The 6,256-nt window shown below is 39.0% G+C and overlaps 1 long non-coding RNA gene across 1 annotated transcript; it reads right to left on the bottom strand.

The window, feature by feature from the left end:
* Window positions 1-935: 935 nt before the first annotated feature.
* LOC134215427 (uncharacterized) lies at window positions 936-1,797 on the bottom strand. Its single transcript, XR_009980152.1, has 2 exons — window positions 1,532-1,797; window positions 936-1,463 (listed from the first exon to the last, which is right to left on the bottom strand). It is a non-coding gene; the product is annotated as an uncharacterized LOC134215427 (long non-coding RNA).
* Between the last annotated feature and the right edge of the window lie 4,459 nt (window positions 1,798-6,256).

Raw genomic sequence — 6,256 nt, 5'->3', positions numbered from 1 at the left:
TCTTGAAGGAATTTTTTGAGGAATTTCTGGAAGAAATCCCAGAGAAATTGCTGAAGGAATTCCCAAAGGAATCGCTGGAAGAATACCCAGAGGAATTGCAGGCATAATTCCCGGAGAAATTCTTGGAGGGATTCTCGGATGCATTCCTGGAAGAATTCCTGGAGGAATTCCCAGAGGAAATTTCTTCAGCAACTCCCGTCGCAGCAAGAGTGCCGCAGAGTGGCAGAATCGACAAGTTTAGTCAAGTCCGAGTCCGCTAAAGCAGTGATTAGCTAAGTCCAAAATAAAGGAGTACCTATCCATATAAGAGTTTAACATGAGCCACGCAAAATACACTTTAATGAAGGCCAAGCAAAGGATCAACCGGAAGAGGAAATGTCGAAGATGAAATTCCGGAGAAGGAAGGGTTGGATACGGTGAAGTCTGTAATTTTGGAGGGCAACAGTGAATTTGAACAGCAGCGATCGAAGGTATGTGAATCCAAATTTGGGATATACCCATGTGTTAAGTCTTTCATTTCTTAGTTAATTTCTCTCAAATATTTGTTGATCTGTGAATAAGAATTTATAGGAAATTCCGGGAGTTATCCGTGACCAATGATCAATGTAATCAGTCACGCGATTTAGGACTGTTTGCAAAATGCTCAATACCGTCGTCGGGGGTGACAATGGGTCAAATGGGGGTGAAAATTGGTCACTGTTTCAACTACTTAGAATGCTTGTAGAATATATTAAATGTATCTGAGGGCAAGAAGATTAAAATATAAGAGACCTTTTTGAACGATTTTGCTCTACGACCTCCAGACTGCCGGTGAGAGCGATGACCCATTCTCACCCCCCAGACCCATTGTCACCACCAATGACGGTAACCTAAAATGGAGCTCTTGGGTTCACATACAATTTTTCGAATCCGGGGGATTTTATTTTGCATGGTACATTCATTTTATTATTTTGCTTTTTACAGCAGACGATTCAATTTTTATTAGGTAATAATGGGCGTGCTTTCAGTGGGACATTTAAAAAAAAATTTAAATCCAAACATCCGACAACTAATCTTTACCAACATTTTTTCTCCAATTTTAGGCAAGTACTAAGCCCTGCACTGGGCATATTTACGAGTTCTCATTCGACGAATAGTTCCCGTCTCCCGAAGGTCGAAGACCAGCTGGACGCCGCCAGAGTTATACTGAACTGAGTGCAACAGCCAGCGTCACCAGCGAGTGCAATCACAACCACCCAAATCCGCCGTCACTCAACATCAAATCCAGTTATCAACAGCGGAGCAACATTCTGGTAGTTTTCGTTCCGATCACAGGAACCTCCAGCAGGAAAACCCCTTTGTTATAGCCGCCCAGGTGCCATGCTCATGAAGGAAACCCCCAACTCTAGCCGCAGCTCGTTATTTTTCTCACGCAAGCCAGACCCGGAACGGATACAGGTGAAATCCGCATCGGCATCGATATTCTGTAAAAAATCCAATTGAACGCAATTGAATGTATATTAATTCATAATTATATATAGAATTTACTTACGAAATCCAGTTGATTGAATATTTATCTCGATTTATTTGCATTTAACTGTTATTCGAGGCAGTTATGTAATAAAATAATATACTTTAACTATAGTATATGTACTTTACATTCTGCCTCGAATGACAGCTGGATGTAAATAAACCAGCATGAAAATCGTGAAAATCCCTTTTGAGAACCCTAACCGCTGCCTAACCACCCAAAGCGAAACATATCTAACGTTTCCCTAACGTGAGAGTAACAGGTTAGATGAAATTATGCACCGCAAACATAAACATACCTAACAAAAGTGTGTCATTCTAGCGTAACTTTAGCCTCACTTTACCCTAACCGTTAGAGAGAATGTTAGTGTAACTATCTCACAGGTTAGAAGCACATTATGCTCAAGTTAGAGTAACCTTACTTGCTGGGCGTCTATGCAACAGACAACCGATGCAAAGTAGGCCGATCCGACCGACGAAAACCGTCTAAACTATCCCAGTGTGTCACATGAAAAGGCCTATTGTTTTTTTTGTTTTGTCAAATTGATGCTGTTGTTTTTGTTTGATGCTGTTCGCCAGAGATGCCAGATTTGAAGACATGTCTTCAATTTGAAGACATTTGAATCTCTGTGAAGACATTTATTTCGTGAAGACATTTTGAAGACTTTTCATAATATTTGAAGACTTATCTACTTATTTGAAGATATTTGAAGACAATTAATAAGCCGGCGAATATAAAATACAATTTTATTGCTTACTTATAAATTCTGCGACTGCGACGACTTATAATAGTCTTTGTCCCGGGAATAAAATCTCAAAAATACATTTACACAGATTTGCACTAGCCAGTTCCCAAGCAGCACAACTTGTTTCACTACTGAACATTTCACTGTGTTGCAACTATTCGGAAAGAAACAATCTTTGCGTATGTGCCATCAAACATAACTCTCTTGCAATCGGAAAAAGCGCAAGAGGTGGAGCCTACGGAAACATCCTTATTCGATTGCAGTAAAATTTCGATAATGTTGCAAAATACTACAGCGGAAAAAAAATAAAACTGAAATATAAAACTGGATTCGATTTATGGAGCTTGTGATTGATAGTCCTTCACTCTACCGCAACACCATTCAACGCTTCGAAGGGATTGCATGCTGACTCACCATAAGAACTATACGATTATGAAGTTTTGTACTCGGCTTTTCTGTTACTTGATTGCACCATTCCCGGAAAAAATGTGAGTTGTCAAAACGTTGAACGATGCTAAATTAAACATGAAGACACACTCAACTTATCTGCAACTTAATTTAAACAAACAAACAAATTCTGAAAGACGCATTGAAGTTACATGGTAAAAAATATGCAACTTGATGATTTTGTTTCGTGTTTGCAACATAAAATGTAGTATTCTTTGGTTGTTTGTTTCCAAATGTCAAACACGTACTGCACTGCAATGTTAATGAAACATTGATCACAACTCAAACGTTTTTGACATCTTGATGCAACTTTTTCGTGCTTTGATGTTTTTCCAATGCATTTAATGAAACTGAATAGAAACAATGTGCTTTTTGGAAGATGTTGCGTGTGCTACTTGGGTTGATAACTGCAACGCATTTTAAACGTTAAACGCACTTAATTTTGAGTTGTTTTTTTTATCTTTTTATTTATTTGAGAGGCTCATTTGCCGTAAAGCGCTACGGAGGCGAAATCATGTTTCTAGTAGGGGAGACTGGGTAGACTTGATCCCCCTTTCTAATATGCGATGTATCACAGCTAAAAATAAATAAACATACGCGATTTCCACACAGACACTCTAAGAAAGTATTTAACTTTACTGATGTATGACAGTCCTTAAATTATTGTTGTTATTGATACACAATTGTTTTTTTAGAGTGCTGTCAAAAATCTACTTTTAAAATATTGGGGGGAAATTGATTCCTCTCCAAGAACTTGCTTTGATAAAATTAGAAAGGTGCCCTCAGATTTTTTATATATTTTACCTTCAAAATACGTGCAATTTTCGAATTGCTGTGCGTATACATAAACGATTTTTGATATTGAATTCTACAGCACCTGCAATTTAAAATCTTGGGAGACTTGATCCACTTTCTATGATATCTATGCAATAAATATTTTTTCCTGACAGCCCTTCATCAAATCTGTCAAATCTACAAAAAAATAGAAGCCTGTGAACAGATTTATATTTTTTTGAATTTTTTCGCCAAATTTTTATATGGGTGACTAATGGGGGATCAAATGTCCCCATATTGAGGCAATAACTTCAAATCCAAATATCCTAAAACTTTGATGGAATGTTGACATTTTTATCAGTACAAATCATTAAGCACATTTATGGCTTTGTGCTGTGAAAAAACGAAAGCATTTGGTCATTGTTATGAAAAGTTATTCAAATTTTGTCTGGCCAATAAAAAAATCTTTAGGAAGGTCAAAACATACAAACCGCCCTGCAGAATAAATATGGTTGTCAATCCAAAAAATAACTCACCACATAAAGTTCATTTGTCTAGAGAATCTATACTAAAAACCCAGATTAATCCACCTAGCGGTGATGGGGCCTTTCTCATTTTTTTTTACGAGTGAGTAATTTCTACGCACTTTTGGTATGGAAAAAGTATTTTGACCATAACTTCTGAGCCCATAGTCCTATCCGGCCAACAATGGGACAGGATTTTGCGTCGACTGCAACTTGTTGCGAGCAAATCGGTTAAGGGTAAGTGCCTGAAAAATTGGCTAGACTTTTCCACTCGTTGTTGCCTAAAAAAAGTATTTTGACCATAACTTCTGAGCCCATTGTCCGATCCGGCCAATTGTCAAAAAGAAACAATGGGACAGGATTCTGCGTCGAATGCAACTTGTTGCGAGCAAATCGGTTAAGGGTAAGTGCCTGAAAAATGGGCTAGACTTTTCCACTCGTTGTTGCCTAAAAAAAAGTATTTTGACCATAACTTCTGAGCCCATAGTCCGATCCGGCCAATTTTCAATAGGAAATAATGGGACAGGATTCTGCGTCGAATGCAACTTGTTGCGAGCAAATCGGTTAGGGCTAAGTGCCTCAAAAGTTGGCTAGACTTTTTGCGCACATACACACACATACACACACACATACACACACACAGACATCACCTCGATTCGTCGAGCTGAGTCGATCGGTATATAACACTATGGGTCTCCGAGCCTCCTATAAAAAGTTTGTTTTTGGATGTTCGCTCCAAATATACTCCAAATATACCAAATATACGAGAAAGGCAAAAATACGCTAGAACAAAACTACTTTAGTTCTAGATAAAACAGGGGGTGATCAAGTCTCCCCGGGGATCAAGTCTACCCACCTTCCCCTACAATTTTAATCTTGATTCTTATAAATAATGTTAGATTCGGGGAACCGAAAAACTCGCGGTTTGGTCGAGGTTACGGCATTCAATAATTCAAAGGGAATGGAAAGGGATTTAATGTATTGACTAATTACGATTCTATTGGTTACATGGTTTAGATGCTTAACGATGTTTCATCTGTCAAGAAATAAACAAATATTTTCTCGGGAGACAACAAGAAGAAGAAATACGAGAGGGAATAATGACAGACATTGATGAGCAACAAGAAGAAGACATTCGTGATAGGGTACGTCAAGGGGACAATGGTTACAGCCTAACATCTGCTACTTTCAAGAATTGGTGGACAAAGGACATGTATTCGAGGTGAAGAACCGCCAACACAGGTTTTCGTTGTTTTCCTCGGACCCGGAGATATTTAGCGTAGATCTGGAGCCACGATGCTCATCGCACGCCCACATGACATGGTCAATGTCCTGATAATCTGCACCGCAAACACAAAGGTTGCCTTCTGAGAGCCCCACACTGAAAAGATGTGCGTTTAAACCCAAGTAACATTTAACCTTTTATAGCGCTCTTGAAGACCATAATTTACTCTTCAAGAGTGTTATAAAACCAGCATGAACCCAAAATGTTACTAGGGAAGTGTAGTGATTGGACATTAGACGATACATGGTTCGAATGAGTTCTCGTCCCATATTCAATTTTTTGAACCATGGACGCTTCGACACCTGCGGGCGAATTGAATACAGCCATCTACCCAACTCCCCATTTGTCCATTTCTTTTGCCAGCTGTTCAAGGTTTCCTGACGAACTAATGTGAAAAATTCATCGAAGGTTATTTGTCGATCGTAAATATCACCTCCCATAGCACCCACCTTAGCCAATGAGTCCGCTTTCTCATTTCCCGGAATCGAGCAATGAGAAGCGACCCAAGCCATGGTGATTGTGTAAGACCGTTTTGATAAAACGAATCTTTGAGTTGTGTGCTATTGAGAAAACTCCTGAAGGCGGCATTCGTTCAGCGGTGGTGGCGTTATAATGTGTCTTTAAAAAGGTATTTCGATCATTACTTCGGAACGCAATGACCGACCTAATTTATTTCAAGCGGCAAAGATAGACTGAATTCTTCTATCAATCGATTTAATCTATTCTACGGTTGAGCTAGATCCATTTTTTTAGATTTCTTCTGAATTCATGTGATCTATTCGACATTTCCATATGACATTCCTCTGAATACCCATAGAGAATGGGGATCTCCAGTAGCCTTGCGAGCAAAGACGTAGAATTGCCAATCCGAAGATGGCGAGCTCGCTGGTCTAGGATATTTTCGGGTTGGCTAAGTTTCAGTTGGAATGTAGAGCCATTGAAGAAGACCCATAGCGAATGAACACAGATTT

The sequence above is a fragment of the Armigeres subalbatus genome, chromosome 2, assembly GCF_024139115.2.
Source record: "Armigeres subalbatus isolate Guangzhou_Male chromosome 2, GZ_Asu_2, whole genome shotgun sequence".
Taxonomy (NCBI): Eukaryota; Metazoa; Arthropoda; class Insecta; order Diptera; family Culicidae; genus Armigeres; species Armigeres subalbatus.
Note: the sequence above shows the minus strand (reverse complement) of the source record. Positions and strands in the feature narration are given on the sequence as shown.